Source organism: Rattus norvegicus, chromosome 1 (genome assembly GCF_036323735.1).
Source record: "Rattus norvegicus strain BN/NHsdMcwi chromosome 1, GRCr8, whole genome shotgun sequence".
NCBI lineage: Eukaryota > Metazoa > Chordata > Mammalia > Rodentia > Muridae > Rattus > Rattus norvegicus.
This window is the reverse complement of record NC_086019.1, coordinates 145776439-145793236: the sequence shown is the minus strand read 5'-3', so window position 1 is coordinate 145793236 and position 16798 is coordinate 145776439. Positions and strand designations below refer to the sequence as shown.

At 42.3% G+C, this 16798-nt stretch overlaps 1 protein-coding gene across 3 annotated transcripts in view; it reads right to left on the bottom strand.

The window, feature by feature from the left end:
* Positions 1 to 16798, bottom strand: part of Adamtsl3 (ADAMTS-like 3) — a 308192-nt gene that overhangs the window by 212959 nt on the left and 78435 nt on the right. The gene's annotated exons all lie outside the window — the stretch shown is intronic.

Sequence of the window (16798 nt, the reverse complement as noted above, 5' to 3'; positions counted from 1 at the left end):
TCATAATGCTTTATCACTGAATATTAACACAAAAAATGTGTTGCATTATGGCATTTCATAAATGCTTATGAAGGACTCTTATCATACCTACTAAAAGCAATTTCTAAATATTTTAATTCTGAGATAGCGTCTTACAGTGTAGCTCAAGCAGACACTGAACCTACTGTGCTCCCCAGGCCGGTTTCCACCTCATGATCCTCTTGCCTTGGTCTCCTAAATACCAGCATTTTGATCCTTTTAAAATAGATAAATCCTTGGTCTGGAGAAACTGCTCAGCAGCCAGGAGCACTTGTTGCTCTCGAAAAGAAACCTAAGTTTGATTTCCAGCAAACACATGGTGATTCATAACTGTTCATAACTACAGTTCCAGGGGAGCCAATGCCCTCTCCTGACCTCAGCAGGCAGCAAGCACACAAATGGTCTACAAACATACATCCACACATAAAGCAAAATGAATAAATAGAATAAAAATGGTCTTTAATCTATAAATTCTTAAAATACATCAGACCCATTAGAAATGTATGTTAAAATGTGCTGAAACCATAAAGTGCCAGAAAAATCCTATGCCATACAGACATTGACAGTCATAGGGTTAACTTAGGAAAGGCTGTCATATTTATCAACATGGTTGGGGGAGCTCCCTCGTAGAAGCAGGGGGAGGGGGATAGGATGGGGGTTTGCAGGAGGGAAACCAGGAAGTGGGATAACATTTGAAATATAAATAAATAAAATAACCAATAAAAATAATAAATAAATAAATCATAGAAACAAAAGGCTGGTATAATTTAATTTCTTTAAAATAAAAATGCAAAGCATTTTCCCTCCACTTTCATATAAAAACAGCCTAATGAACACACACAGGAAACAGGGCAGTGAACATACAGTATCAGAGCTAGAAGAGCACACATCAACTTGGCTCTAAGAGGAGAAGAGGTGGACTCATCCTCACTGACCCTGAGGAGAGTCACAGGAAGAATGGTGCTACTTCATTCTCTTCATCAGTCACAAAGACGCTGACAAGTCTGTCCAGGCTTAAAATCAGCATTGAGCCAGGCGGTTGTCATGGGTGATGGTTCTGTTACTTCCTGAACTTGGATGGTTTTTGAAATTTCTTTCTTAAAAGTATTTTAGGCCGAAATACCATCATTGGATGACAACATCCTATCTGGCTACAAGTCTGTGTCGTGTTTAACAGGTTTAAGTCTGCACATGAATAGAGAAATAAATGCTCAGATAATAAAATGCCGGGGACTGAGGGGGCTTCGAATGGCTTTAGCAATATTTTGTGTGGTGTCTCCATACTTCCTAGCATTTTTAAAGGGCTTATTTTTATGTTGTGTTTAATTATGTTTATTCATATGTCTGGCATAGAGTGACTGAGGGCCAAGCCACTTTGGAGTTGCAGAGGGTAATAGAAACCCTGGGGCAAAGTGTTGCAGGTATCTGTGGTCCTCCCGAATGGATGCTGAGAATCGAACTCCAGAAAAAGCAGTAAAGGCCTCTTAAATGTTGGCCCATCTCTTAAGTCCCCTGCATCATATTTTAAAAGGAAAAAACACACATAATGTCTCACTTAAAGCTAACAAACAAAAATCCACCTCCTTTTGGACTATAGAAATGATCCAATCAGACAGAATTTAATACGGAGGGTGTAAGTCAGAGAACATAAAGATGGCGGATGAGAACTGTGAAAAGGACTATGAATGAAAGCATGTGCCTGAATTAGCTATTGCCCAGGTTCCCTTGAGCCTTAGGGCAAGTTACACCATCACCCCTCCCCCAGAAAGTTAAACTGGGAGGGGATTGGGAGGGAAGACCTTCAAAACTGAAATGGAAAAAATAGTGACGATAAGCAAAGATGAAGGTTTTCCAATAATGTGCAGTCAAGTTCCACCAGCCATCGGTCCAACAGCTTCTATTAATAGCACAGCGAACAGCCTTCTAGAGCAGTGCTTCAGTGTGAGTAGAGAGATGGAAAGGATAAATATTTGGCAGCTGATCAAATCTGTCATCGGGAATGGGAGCTAATGAAACCCATACTATTTACTGTTCTAATTAAGACACTGTTCAGTTCAATTTTCTGCCCTGAATGTCACAAACATAACTATACCCTGTCTATCACTGTATAGTATAAAATATAAAATTCTAATTCATAGAAAAATACAATTAGCAGTTTAATGTCCTCATCTAGAATTTTAGATGGGGTGAGTCCGGATCGTTTAGGCAAATGTTTAAGCTGTACACAGCTGAAATTGGTTTTTCTTCTTGTCACTTGATATATGAATTGGTTGAATGTGAAAAGTTGAAAAATATCATCATATATTTTTTAAACGAAAGTTGAGCGCTCCCTGCAATATTGTTTTAATTTGTTTTTATTCCCACCATCCCATCTGTTCCATTTATAGTTAGAATCGGGTTTCTTTCCATAACTCCTCCACCTTCACTTACAGAAAACATCTTGATTCTAAAATAATTAAAATGGGCACGTTATAAAATGAAAACATCTGGTTTCCCTGATTGGATACGTCAGATTTTTCCCCTTAAGAAAACAGAAAGCAAACGGCATCTCAAGGAGTGCCGGTGGTGTTTTCCTTCTGTTAGGATGGCTGGGTTCCTCAGACCCCAGCACCATTTTCTGCTATCCCCAACCCTGTCCTACATTCTCCCTAGTTACAAAGTAGCAACAATGTCCCTGAGTTTACCCACTTCTCTCTTCTGAACTTCCTTTTCTGGAATTCCCATCTCTCCAGAAAAGTTGACAATGAGCCTCAGTCCTTGACACTGGAAAAAGAAAAGAAAACAAAACAAAGCAACAACAACAACAATCTTCTAGAATTTTTACAAAGCCTCTAGCATCTGGCTAGCATCCCAAACACTTTCTGCTCTCCCTGCTCTTTCGTGACTATGTTCAATCTCTGCACACAATTAAGGATGCAAATTTTAAATCTCAAAATGTAGTGTCTAGACTACGGCTTTATATCCAAAAAGAACAGAGGTCATGCATTGCCCCATGACTCAGATTCCCACATGAGTGTGCATATGCATATGTGTGTATAGTGCATGTGTACACATGGATGTGGAGACCAGACACTAACCTTGGGTGTTATTTCTCAGGGGCGTCCACCTGGATTTTTTAATTCTGAAATGAGGTCTTGTATTGGCTTGGGGCGCACTTCTTTGAATGAGCTGGCTCACCAGCCCAAGAAATCTGCCTGTCTCAGCCCTGAGATTACAAACATGCTATCATGGCTGGCTTTTCTGTGTAGGTTCTGGGGACTGAGCTAAGCGATCTCCTTAACCCATGACACATCTCCTTTGATAAAACTTCCCTCTCCCCGCCCCTTCCTGCTTCCTTTCAGTCTTTTTTTTTTCTTTCCTTCCTTTCTGCTCCTACCTGCCCTCTCTTTCTTCTATTTCAAGCAACATCGTTTATTGAAACTCTCTATGGAGGCAGTATTACATAATGATTAAAGCTGTTATGATAAGCTTTTAACCTTATCAAACGCACATTAAATCACAACGGTCACCATTCCTCACACAGTATTTAAAATACTCGTAGTCACACAGCATCTCCAGTGCCTCATAGATGTCACAGTTGTTGTTCTTAAAAATAACATCTTCAAAACAATGATGGAAAAGCCAGCTCTCCAGTTGCTGCTTATACAAGACTTAAAATTAATCACCGATAAACTTCCCCTTGTTGCTTTTGGCTCAGGGGGTCAGCCTGCTGAGGTCTGTTTGGACCCTGATCCTAGCACCCATCTGTAAGCCGTGCAGCATGACTTTGCAGCCTGTGTTCCCCAAGTCACTGATAAGCATGCTAGACATAGCTTCCTAATCAGACAGAATTCCTCTAATGTGTGTGCCTGTTTTTTTACAGTAGTAAGTAGACCACGATGCCAGGAGGGTAGCCCACTGATGAGGGAGAAGGCATGTGAATATGGCTTAATGTTACCACAAAACTATGAAACAGTATCAATCACCATTGTCAAATATTGGTATGCAGAAGAGAGTTGTGGAAGACGGAGGGACAGCCACTCATGGGAACTGAGTAAAGGCTTCCTTAGCTGTGAGGGCCACCGAGCCTCCTGAGAGGGTAGAGGTGTGTGGTGCCCTCAGTTTGACCAGTCCAATCCTAAAGCCCAGTGGCTACAAAGATAGAGATGGCTTCATGGTAACTCAGAGCAGGCAACTTCTGCTTACAAGTGGGTACTGCTTTTCCCAATTCCCTCATCAAGCATCTCTTTAAAACTGCCTTAGGTGGTTGTGAACGCTGCTTTATAAGGTAAGTTATTAAATGAACCCAATCAAAGTTTAATTGAACCAACGCCAAGTCTGTGGCCCTGTGGTAAGACCTAGACAAAGACCTAAAGGTCCATGGCCCTCCTAAGGCAGCTGCTATTCTAGCAGACAGTGCTGTGGGCCACTCCTTGGCTTGGCTTATGTCCTCTCTAAACACCACAGCCCCTCTGGTGGATGCTCCCAGCACCTTCCTCGGGAGAGCAACACTTTGAGAACCATGTGTCCAGAGAACGACAGGGCTAAGGCAGCAGCCCCTTATCACTTCCCCTAGTGGATTCTGTTTTCCACTGTGAGATTTCTCCTCTGATGCTCATTTCCTTTGTGACCAGGAATCCAGTCAAACGCAGGCAGCGAGCTATCGTCACTCTCAGTTAGCATTCCAAGTCTTGGATCCATTCCACTGCTGCTGGGATCCTCTTGACCACAGCATTCTTTTGATATCTCAATGAAGCCTTTTACATTATCCACCACCCTCACCCCCATCTTCATTGCAAGCAGAGCTACACTTCTGGTTTTCAACAGTCTGCCATTTTATCTTGGGTATTCTGTGAGGAATGCACGTTCCCGGCTGGCATGTGTGGGCTCCCAAGCATCAGCTGGTTTTCTTATCCAAATATCTGTGGTCAAGGCTCTGCACTAGGTGCTCTGAAAGGGCAGCCATGGATCTAATCCCTCAAGCAGCTTTCAATGAGCCAGAAGGAAGATAGGTCAAGGGACACTATGAGGTGACATTAATCCTTAATTGTCAAGAAAAACAGATACATAAGCTGCGCTTCCACAGCCTTCCTTAGCAGAGCTCAGAGCAAGGTCAGCTCTTTTCCATAGAATGAACCAACTCTGTGGGAACCACATGATCCTCTCATACAATATTTTGGGTTTCATGGAAGCCCTTACTCTTTATTACTTTTTACTTAATTAATTTTTACAATCCAGTCTTTGCCCCTTCCCGGTCTGCCCTCCCATAGTTCCTCATCCCATTCCTCCTTCCCCTATGTCCAAGACGATGTCCCCACTTTCCCCCCACCAGGCCTCCCCACTCCCTGGCACCTCAAGTCTCTTGAGGGTTAGGTGAGTCTTCTTCCACTGAGGCCAGGCCAGGCATCCTCTTCCGGGTGTGTGGCGAGGGCCTCGGACCAGCTCCTGTGTGCTGCCTGGTTGGTGGCTCAGTGAGCACTTATTTTTGCTTGTCTCTATTTTCTAACTGCTAATGAATTATAAACACTTTTCAACTTGCTGATTTTTGCATCATTCATTGTGTGTGTGTGTGCACTCACATACATGTGCTTGTGTATGTGTGTATGTGTATATTTGTGTGTATGTATATGTGTGTGATAAAACATATTTTTTTTAAAGAAAAGAAAAACACCGAAGGAAAACCCGTGAGAACACATCCAAAGAAACCATGTGCATTTTGTGTCACTTGTTTTAGACTACCAGGCTTAATGATTGCTTAGGAAATCATATCTTCCCAAGTAAAATTCTAGCTTGGGAGATGTTGGATGAAAAATTTCCCCAAAGATATTGTTTACTCATTATATGGTCGCTCTTGGCAGAAATCCAGAACATGGCAGGAGCGAGTATGTTCACAGTCTCATAAAGGCTCCAATTTTGCTTGCTCTTCTTGGATCCCCAGGCATAAATCAAATCATAAATCATTTCCCTGACAAGTTCTTAAATCTGAGTTACACAGAATAGGGCCGCTCTGCTGGCCTTGCTAAAACATCAGTAATTAAACACAGATTTCACATCTAAGGTCACTTATTGGAAATGCCATATTAACAGCTCCATATTAACAACAACTGCAAATGAACTGAGTTCCCGTGAGCTATTACTTCCCAGACATCAAATAAAGGCTCATTCTACTGTTCCCACAAAGGTTACTTGAGGAGATCTCAAACCACTCTGTTTCTGTTAACAGTAGATGCATTCTTTCAGGTTCCTACTACCTTAAGGTTTTAAGCAACAAAACTTTAAAAGTATGAATTGGATGGATGTCATAAAAATGTCACTCAAGTTGTCACTCAGATCAACAATCCAATTGGGCCAGGTTGTATTAAACACTAATACACGTGCTAGGCACCACTGATAAATTCCCAGGACTCTGAAGCCCACCTCTCCTTCTCCAGGTCATACTACTCTCTGCTAAAACTCACTGGCTGGAGAGTGGTTGGACAGCCTGTGGGATTCATGGCCCCTTCCTAGCCAGTCTTTATTCCTGGCCATTGTTACCACCATAAGAGAACTTCAGTCTCACTGAATCACGGCTACACACTTCACACTAAGGAGCATCTCCCTGCCAGACACGAGTCAGCCTGCATCGCCATAGCTCACAGCTTCTCTCATGCTGCATTTCATGCTGCAGACATATCACATTCCTTAGTATTCCCCATATAATGAATGGGTTAGTCAAATTCTGTGCATGTGCATGTGCGTGCCTCTGTGTGCATGTGTGTGCATATGCATGCCTCTGTGTGTGTGCATGTCTGTGTGTGCATGTGTGTGCCTCTGTGTATAAGCCAACATGCTTGACTAAGGAACCACACTGATGTCCTCATTCTTGACTGACAGGCACTTCATTTCCTGAGGAATCTTTTGAGCCCCTTGAGAGGTATTTATGTGCTCATCTATCAACTTATTTCACAGGACTAGCATTTGCTTTTGCCGCTCTAGAGATTGGGTTAACAATCTTGGGCATGGGAGGCAAGTGCTTTGCCACTGACTAACACCCATACCCCCTGAGGAACAATTTTAAGACACATCATTGAGTGGACAGGGTACAGGGAAAGCATGGGAGTTGGGAAGCAAACTAGACTGGTTTAATCCAGACCCGAGGAATTCCAGGATTGTCTTCTTTATCTTTCTGTGTAAAGAGCTACCAGGGAGAGCTATGGCTTTTGGTGAGAAAATATAGCAGGGAGAGAGAAAGAGAGAGAGAGAGAGAGAGAGAGAGAGAGAGAGAGAGAGAGAGAGAGAGATTGATTTCTCTCCTATTCCATGTAGTGTTCCTCACTGGCCAAAGCTAACCATAAGCCAGAGGGTTAGGGGAGACCTTACACAGCTTGTACAGATCCCATCCTGGGTGGGGAAGGGTGCAGAGTAGATCTATAGGGCTTAAGGAAGCTTCTAGCATACTCATGTATCAGCTCACTGGAAAATTTGAAAGCAGATGCATGATTTCTGTGTATTAACAAAAGTTCCTCTGGCATGCAGGAGCATGAGGGAGGACCCCAAGGAATAGAACCTCTGTCTAAAATACTGCATGCAGGATTCCAGAGCCTACAACATTTATCCCAAGGAGGAGGACACAGACAGATGTGACACCCAGAGGCACTGGGACCAGCAGGATCTGACAACTGTCCATACCCCCAAAAAAAGGGAAATGCCAGTCCAACTGACTCCCAGGTACCTGTGTTAAGTGGGACACGTCAATCTCATTGAGGCTTCAGAGCCAGTCTGAAGCCTACCCTTGTGGTAGGATTCTAGTGCTCTTCTGTACTGTGTCAATAATGGCTGAAAAGAGCACAAATGGCCAATGTCCACAGCTCTCCTTTACTTAATTATAATGGCAATTTCCATCAAAGATGGGTATGTGCGTATGTTTGTGTTGGGGGTGGGGAGTTCATGTGTGTGCCAGTGCATGTGTGGGTGAATGTATGTGGGAATCAAAGGCCAACCTTAGGATCATTCTTTTAAACAGTTTACCCTGTTTTTCAGATAGCGTCTCTCACTGACCTGAGAATTTTTGGTAAGAAAGAAATTTTAATAAAATAATCATTTGGCCAAGATATAAAAATATAAAGACTTCATCTAGAAATCTAAATTTCTGACTTCTGATGAAAATGAAAGAAAAAAATCTAAACAGTATTTACATTATCATACGGCACGAAATGAAATTCAAGTGTGACCACTCAATTATAGTGGGTAATGCAGGGTCACCCCAGCCATATAACGTGTAGTGGCTACTATCTCTCATCTATGCAGGATGACTACTGGAGCACAGCACACTGTGGGTAGGAAGTGCACAAGGCCAGACAGCGAAGAGTGAACAGATCAAGGTGGGGAGGGAATTAGAACCCACGCCATTGCTGGTGGGAATGGATTGCGGCTCTGTCACTATGAAAAACAACCCGGCAGTTCCTCAAACAGTGCGTGTTTATCATAGGACCCGGTAATTCTCCTTCTGAGTACGTAGCTCCCACAACTGTATGCACGGACGGTCGCCTCATTGCTTACAGTAGTTGAAAGAAGGAGGCAAAACTGAAACCAAATGTCTAGCAGAATAAATAAGATATGCATGCATATGTGACAGAAAAGAGAATTCTGACACATGCCACAACATAGGTGAAACGGAAGCATATATATACACACACACACACACACACACACACACACACACACACACACACACACACACACACACATATATATATATATATATATATATATATATATATATATATATCTCCGATCTAAAAGAACAAAGACGCACCCCAGTCATCACATCCACAGCAGAGCGGCGACTGCCAGGGGCTGGAGACTGGAGAGAACAGCGAGGCACTGTTTAATAAGTATATTTTCAGCTCTGTACTATGAAAGCCAGCTCTAGACATGGATGCTACTTGCACGATAGACTGAGTATAGAGGACTCACTAAACGGAACACTTTAAAATGATTAAACAGGTAATCGTATCATTTACATTTTAACAGAGAGAGAAGATGGAGACAGGAAGATACAGGCAGACCAACATCTTGTAGAAAGTGTAGAAAGAAAAAAACCTTAGGACACAGAAACTTTCTTTTAAAAGTTGGTGATTAAATCCAATCAACTAGGGGACAAACTTAAAAAGAAAAACCGGATTGCAAACGTTAAGGAGTAATGGTGGTGAGCACTGGACACACTTTAATACTGGGCCCAGTAAACCACAGGGCTGTGCGGCTTGGTAGAGGAGAGCATACCCTACACGAAATTAGCTCGGCTAATGCGACTGATAAATGTGGGAGGGAGAATGGGAAAGTTGTAACGGAGCCATGCTTTATTACCTAAGACTTAAACATAAACTTTAGAACACAGCAACTCCAGACTCCCAGTGCTGTATGATCCATTGTCATCTATCTAGAGACACCATTGAGGAACTAAGTCACTCTGCTATGGTTATAAGCATAGCATGCCCCTTGATTTCTCTTCATCTCCTTGTTAAGTTCACATAAACTAGGACTGGAGAGATGGCTCAGTGGCTAAAAGCACTGGCTGCTCCTCCAGGGGACCCAGGTTTATTACTAGCACCTACATCAGGTGGCCCATAACCATTCATAACCCCAGCTCTGCGGTACCCAAAGCCCTCTTCTAGCGTCTGAAGATGCCTGCAGAGAGGTGCACGTCCACACACAGACACCCATGCATGTACATCACTGTTTTATAATTCACACGAAATGAAACAGTTTCCTATTAAGACGGTGCACATAGTGTGACAGCATTTTACGGCACTTATCCTGTTCGTGGCATCCTGTTCCGTGTACTTATCCTGTTCAAAAATCGTATACACAAATATGCATGAAAATGTTCAAAATGTTGCCGTATAAATGCTTTTTATCTTCCTAGAGCTGGAAAGGTGATGGAAGATGGATGGGCTTGTGGTTTTATTTTACCCTTTCTGAACTGCTGGATTTATTAAAGAAGTGCGACACTTTCAAACTTAGCTATTCTGATACATAAATCAGTCTAGCTTGTGGCCAAGAAATTATCCCATGGTGCCTTCAAAACTCCGGGCAATGCAGGGTCTCTCTGGCAAACGTTGGTCAAGAATTTGGCCCTGGTGGTTGGCAGCCTCAAGAGCATTTATGGAAACTGCCTTAGGACATCTCAACCCCGGTGGGACAAGGCCTTCAGCCAGACGTTGCAGATCGTTAACGTCAGGCCTGTACACATCCACAGTGTTCTAGAATATTGCTTCTCGGCTTGACACTTCAGCTCTCGTGGAGTACTTGAGAATGTCTGGAGAGATTTTGGAGCTTTGCAGCCGGGACAAAGGAGACTGCTACTAAAATGTTAACGTGCTCCAGCTCCCAGAGTAGCCTGGGCAGCCAAGGAGTATCTAATCTAAAGAGTGCCCAGGTCAGGAAACCCACTCGTTCTAGAAGGATGCTGGCATGGACATGACTAATCCACTTTACTCTCGTAATGATTTTTAACAATTAATGTGAAGACGGTTACTCTCTAACCCGATATAACGACCACACATCATGAGAATTTCAGCCTTCAGATGCAGTTAAGACAGAGCAAGCTGCTTTGCTTTCCCCTGCTCATCACCATGGAGGCAAAGAGGATCCCTGCAGAAACCTGACACTTTCTCCCTTTCTCAAGCAGACTCCTTAGAATTCTTTCTGTGCACTCTTGCCCATTAACAACCACAAAACCATCTTATGAAGCTCTTAATTCCAACATACCTCAAACCACACTCAAACCACTCATATTTGACAATCCACAGTGGGCTTTTCTTCCCAAGGAGTGGGGGAAATACAGGCATAGTCTTTCAAGTTTCACGATACCAAGTTTTTCGAAAAAGATTCTTTTCTAATTTTTCTTTCTGATTTATTTTCATTCATGGTTCACCATTTTCACATAGAAAAACACAGGATCTGTGCCAACAACTCGTCACGAATATTACCCAGACCACATACGAGGGGCATCGGCTTTAAACAAATTCCCTCAAGAAATACTATTTGACAGTTAGTAAAGTGAGTCATGAGAGAAGCCAGCATGCCGTTTCCATCCCTGGCCCCTCCTTCGCCGCACACTGGGCCACTGCTGGCCAGGGTGTTGTTACTCCAGGTGAAGAGCGAAAGCTGGTCAAGGAATTCTGCATTCCCGAGACCAGAGTGAAAAGACAGTAAGATCCAACAGCAAAACCCCAGTTCCTTAACCAACAATGTTCCATGAGTGTCCCGGATTAGATGACAACAGCCAGTGTAAATGGCTGCCAGGTGGAGAGATTCAGAACCATCAAGGCTTCTGCCAGGGTCTTTGAGTGAAGCCAAGCTCAAGTTCATTTTCCCCTCCAGTGACATTCTCCAGATCCCATCTAGTCACCGCCCTCAAATATCCGGTTCAGTAATCGGAAGACAGGAAACCATGCCCTGAATGTTAAAGAAAAGGGAAAGGACAGCCATCCTTAACCTGGGCACTTGGTGGAAGGGGATGGCTGTCTTCAGAGATGAGTTGGACTTTGGCAAACCTAATCAGGGAGCAGATGACCAAACCGTGTACAGTGCAGGAAGCCAAAGAGAAAATGTTCATAAACATCCACGGATTGGATGTAGTCATCAAAAATGTATAGACTGGACAGTGGCATCTGGTAAGTTCGATTTTATCTATCCTCAAAATTTGCAGTTACACCAGCCATGTCTGAAGCACTCGTTAAGCTTGGTGGTCAATGGCCACTGGACCGATGACCACTGTTGTAGGCAATGCAAATCTAGAAATGTTTATGATTAGTGAAAGCTCCATTGGGCTGAGGGCATAAGTCACTGCTGGACAAACGGCCACGAAGGTGAGAATAAAGTCAAGAAAAGAGGGTTTACATATATGTGTATGTTTACATAAGAACAAAACATGAACATACAGTATAACTGTACATTAAATTAATCAAATTATACACTTGGTAAACTCTGAAAATACCCAGTACAGAATTTTTTAAAGGAACATTGAAAGTTTCAAAGACTCCAGAGAATAAATTCTAACATAATGTGTTCTATACAGCAAAGTATCAAATATAAATAAAATGATGTGGCTAGATAAAAAATATAAACATGATAAATGAAGGACTAAAAATTAAGGAAATTCAAAGAAATAAATACTAGGGAACATAGGCTCTTTTCAGAATTTTTATAGGCTTGTGCCCTGTGTCTTTGGCTCAGTTTTCTACAATGTAATTCTCTCTGCCTTGCTTCTGATGAGGGCTAAGCCCTTTACTGCGTCATTTGTTTACACCCTCTCCTTAACTTTATCTCCTTTATTTATTGGGATATACTATTTGTCCATCTTTATGGGGTACGTTATGGTAATCCAATATATACATACAATAAGGAATGACCAAATCAAGCCTAGAGACATCTCCATCGCTCTAATAATTAATCATTTTTATGGGTTATGAATTTTGAACTCTTCCGGTCATTTTGAAATATATTGTCCCACTTTATAGTTTTGGACACTTAGTGTTTTCTTCAATTTCATTAGTAGCCAAAACAAATGTTAATTATAATGTAATGCTTCTAGCCCCTTCTAAGCTTCAACTCCTTGGCTATGTTTTTTAATAGGATGTAGAATATCTTAACATTTCTATTACTATTATTATTATTAATGAATTTCACTCCCCACAGAATACAAAAGTCTATTCCTGGATTTTATTTATCCCCCAGATATTTTTTACTAAGAGGCTGGAGCTCACCTGGGCATCCTCAGCAATTTCTTTATATCCTGGATGAGTGGTTAATCAGGAATACGGGTTGAATCAAGACGGATCACTTCTGCAAATTCTCCTTGGTGTTTACTGGCAATGCTGCCCTAATGCACACAATGCTACCCTAATGCACAAGCTTTCTGCATATAGCTTTCTGTTGACCGACGTCTGCACTCCTCCTCGTGTGGTCAGTTTCCCCAGCAACCACCCACCTTCTTGGAAGGTGGCAGAAATCTACAGCAGAGGAAAGCACACTGTCCATAGAGTGTGTGTGACCATGCTCCCCATGCCTGATTTACCTAGACCAATGGTTTTCAATTCTAGCTCACATTGGCCAGCAAACCTCCCAAATTGAACTGTGTCCATCTCTGTCACTGAAGCCCCATTTCAAGATCAGTATGTTTGGCCTTGCTTCTGATCTGTATATGACTCCAACACTTGGATAAGTCCACGTGCTTGGGCTTCTCTTTATCCATCATAAAATAATTATCAAATTTCTAGAAGCTTTAAAATTTTATTTGTCGATGCCCTGAAGCTACCATCTAAGGTCACCTAGCTAACACAGTACCAGCCAACACTAAGGCCCATCCTGAAATTCTCAGCTCCATTGTCATTTCCTCCAAGAAACCTCATCTCATTTAGAGAAAAACAAAACAACAACAACAACAACAACAACGACAACAACAACACTTTGACTATCCGGTTCCTGTCTTTCTCACTGACTCCCCAAAAGCTTCATAGAGTTTGGGCTTTTGTCTGGTTTTACTCGCCAGGACATTTCCAACAACACAGTGGCTAACATAAGAAGCATCTGGTGACAACATTTATGAATGGAGACATGAATTGATAATGTTATAAATAAACACAAATATAGAGTTAGATACTTTTGAAAATAAGTAGAGTGGGGAATGTAATGTTCGGGTCAATGAGACAAGGGTTTAAAATTTCTCTGACACAGAAACATCTCTCTATGAATCATTTTTTGTTCTTTAATATGTCTTTTATTGAAATAAAATTACATTGCTTTCTCCCTTCCCTTTCATTCCTCCAGCCCCTCCCACCTACCTACCTTCCCATCCTACCCTCCCTCCTCCATGCCCCTCTTCTCAAGTTGATAGCCTCTTTTACTTTATCATTTTAACACACATACATTATATATGTAGGTGTATATACATATATTCATATACTTATATGCATGTGCATATATTTACACACATAGACATAATGATGTATGTGTATTCACAAGTACATAAATACAACTTGCTGAGTCTTTTGTGGTTTGTGTGTACATCGCAAAAAATACATCAGAGGTCCTGTATCTAAGACTCAGGGAGAGGGTTGGGGATTTAGCTCAGTGGTAGAGCACTTGCCTAGCAAGCGCAAGGCCCTGGGTTCGGTCCCCAACTCTGAAAAAAAAAAGAAAAGAAAAAAAAAGACTCAGGGAGCATCAAGAAAGAGGAGGTAGAAAGATTGTAAGACAAGAATCAGAACACCAGGAAGTCTGCTGTGAAACTTTTCTCTAGAAATGGCTGCATCTGGAACAACTGCACCATCAGTAGTCATGCCGATGTAGAGCAGGGAAAATTTCTCCAGATCCCAACCCCAGACAAAGAACTACAGGCAACTAATGACTGCCGGGAGAGGAGAGTTAGTCTCTCCTGGGGATAAGCCCCTTATTGGTTGTCCAATGCAGAGTCATCAGCCCCGAAATGATACACAAATCATTTTTCAAACAGAAAAATGACCAGAGTTCTAAGCAATCAGCTGACCTCCCTTAGTTTTGTCTCCCTTTTGTTTTTGGTCCCATGTCAGGTTTTGATTATGGGCTTGACACCACCCTATGGCACAGAATTCACTTACAAGAAAAAGTGTCCCTTACACCAGTCTTTACCCAGTCTGGCCTCACACTGGCTCGTTTCTTTACTGCCAGGGTTAATCCTCTTTTCATTGCTGTTTAAGCAGAAGCTTAGGTGAAGACATACCATCTTAGAGCAATAAGGAAAGCTAATTTTGTCTTCCTTGTAGCTGGGTTGAGTTACCGGATATGTTGTAATTGATTAAGAAACAAACCCTCGGGCTTGTAATAGCTGATACATGATTCTCGCTCAGCTTGAATCTATAATCCATTGGCTACAAGCTTTATGTGGAAAGATGGGGATTTGGAAGGCCATGAGAGTGGAGGAATCAATTAACGTACAAATATCCAAACCAAAGTTTCCAGAAGTCTGGTTTTACACTAAAGCAGCCTTCAACGTCTTTGAGGACACAATTCAAGGAATGCAAATGAGCAGATAACTTTAACATAAAATCACAAATTGTTAGAATGGGGTAGGACTTGGAGTTAATCATTTTTACAGATGGTAAATCAGGCCCAAGAAGAAGAACTTGGATGGACCTTGACTTGCAGTCCAGTGCTCTTTCCGTCAACCAACCAGAGTAATTCTCCCTCCTTCCCTCTCCCCTCCATCTCTCTCTTCTCTTTGTTCTCTCTCTTCTCTCCATCTTTTTTTTCTTTTCCTAGTACTGGGGACTAAAGGAAGAGCCTCACCACTATGCTACACCTCTAGCCCACCTTCCACCTTTCATTTTCAGGCAGAGTTGACCACCAGGCTGACCTCCAACCCACCAATAGCCAAAGCAAGCCTTGAACCTGTGGTCTTTCTGCTCTGGCCTCCTAAGTAGCTGGGTTAACAGGCCTGCTCACCAGGCCTGGCTCCAATACTCATTTTTATCAGTCTCCAAAAGTTGCCTTCTCTTAAACTTCTTGCACTTCCTGTTCTACATGTCTAAGCCAAGCGCTTTCCTAGAGAACACAAATCACACCCATCACACCTACAAGATGCTCAAACTACTGAGTATGTTCTAATATCCACAGAACAAAGGTCAAAGTCCTTTACTTGGCTGTCAAGACCCTCCATCTTCTGCTTCCTACCCACACTGACATTACTCTTGCTGTTCCTACAAAAACTGAAGCCACAGTATTTCCACTGTCCTGCCTCTCAGTGGTCATCCTGACGGCTGTGCGTGCATTTACTCATCCTATTTTCCCTATGCCACAGCCCAGAATCCCCTTGGAGAGCATTCTTGTTGCAGTGGCTGCAAAAGTGTGCTATCAAACAGACTTCAGCAGTCTTCCCTTTGCTGGGATTGTCTGTTTCTAGAGGCATTTCTCTTAAATTACATTCCTGTCTAATAGAAAACCTAAGATTCAATGCCCCTCCACTAAGGGCTATTTCAGCTACTGCCAAGAAATAATAGTATGCATAGTGACTGACTTCTCTTTTACACTGAAGCTACATTCAGTAAGAACTCAACGTGGAGCTCTAAGGACCTGGCCATGTTAGACTAGGTAAGGGCAATCTACTGGCCACAGGCCTAAAGATCCTTGTATTTAGGTCAAGTCTGTCTTCACAGGCTTGAACAGTGGGTCAACATGTCCCTCTGTCCAATGTGCTTCCTTCCCATCTCTCTATTAACATCAATTTCAGAGGAACACTAGCATTTGCATCTATATTCCTGAACATTATTTCAGGAAAACCCAACACACTGTTCTCATTGTTGTTCAGGGTCTCCAGGCTACTCCCGTTTGGAAGGTCTATATTACACATAGATCCTTTAAATTCTATTTTATTAGCATGAATGACCTTGTCATATCAGTTTCTCGGTTACATAAAATTCCCATAGCCCAATGTGTCCATGTTTGTAATATTACTGACAATGGATGACTGAATGGGAAACAATCAGAATCAATTCTGTCAGCTCACTCTCCATTCTCTTTCTCCAACTAGTTAAGCAGTTGCTCCCTAAGCACAGAGCACTCTACTTTCAAAGTTTCCACAGGGCAGACATTAGATTAATGGCGGGTACACCTTTGATGTACTATCGCCTTCAGAAGGAAGGAGAACATGTTTGCTTTTGTATGCTCAGACATAGGAGAGGAAGCGAAGAGAGCAAGGAAAACAGAAGAAAGGTTTTGTTTAAGGGGAATGACACATGAGGAGTGTTGTACAAGGTCTTTCTTTCATGCCAAAAAGACTAGA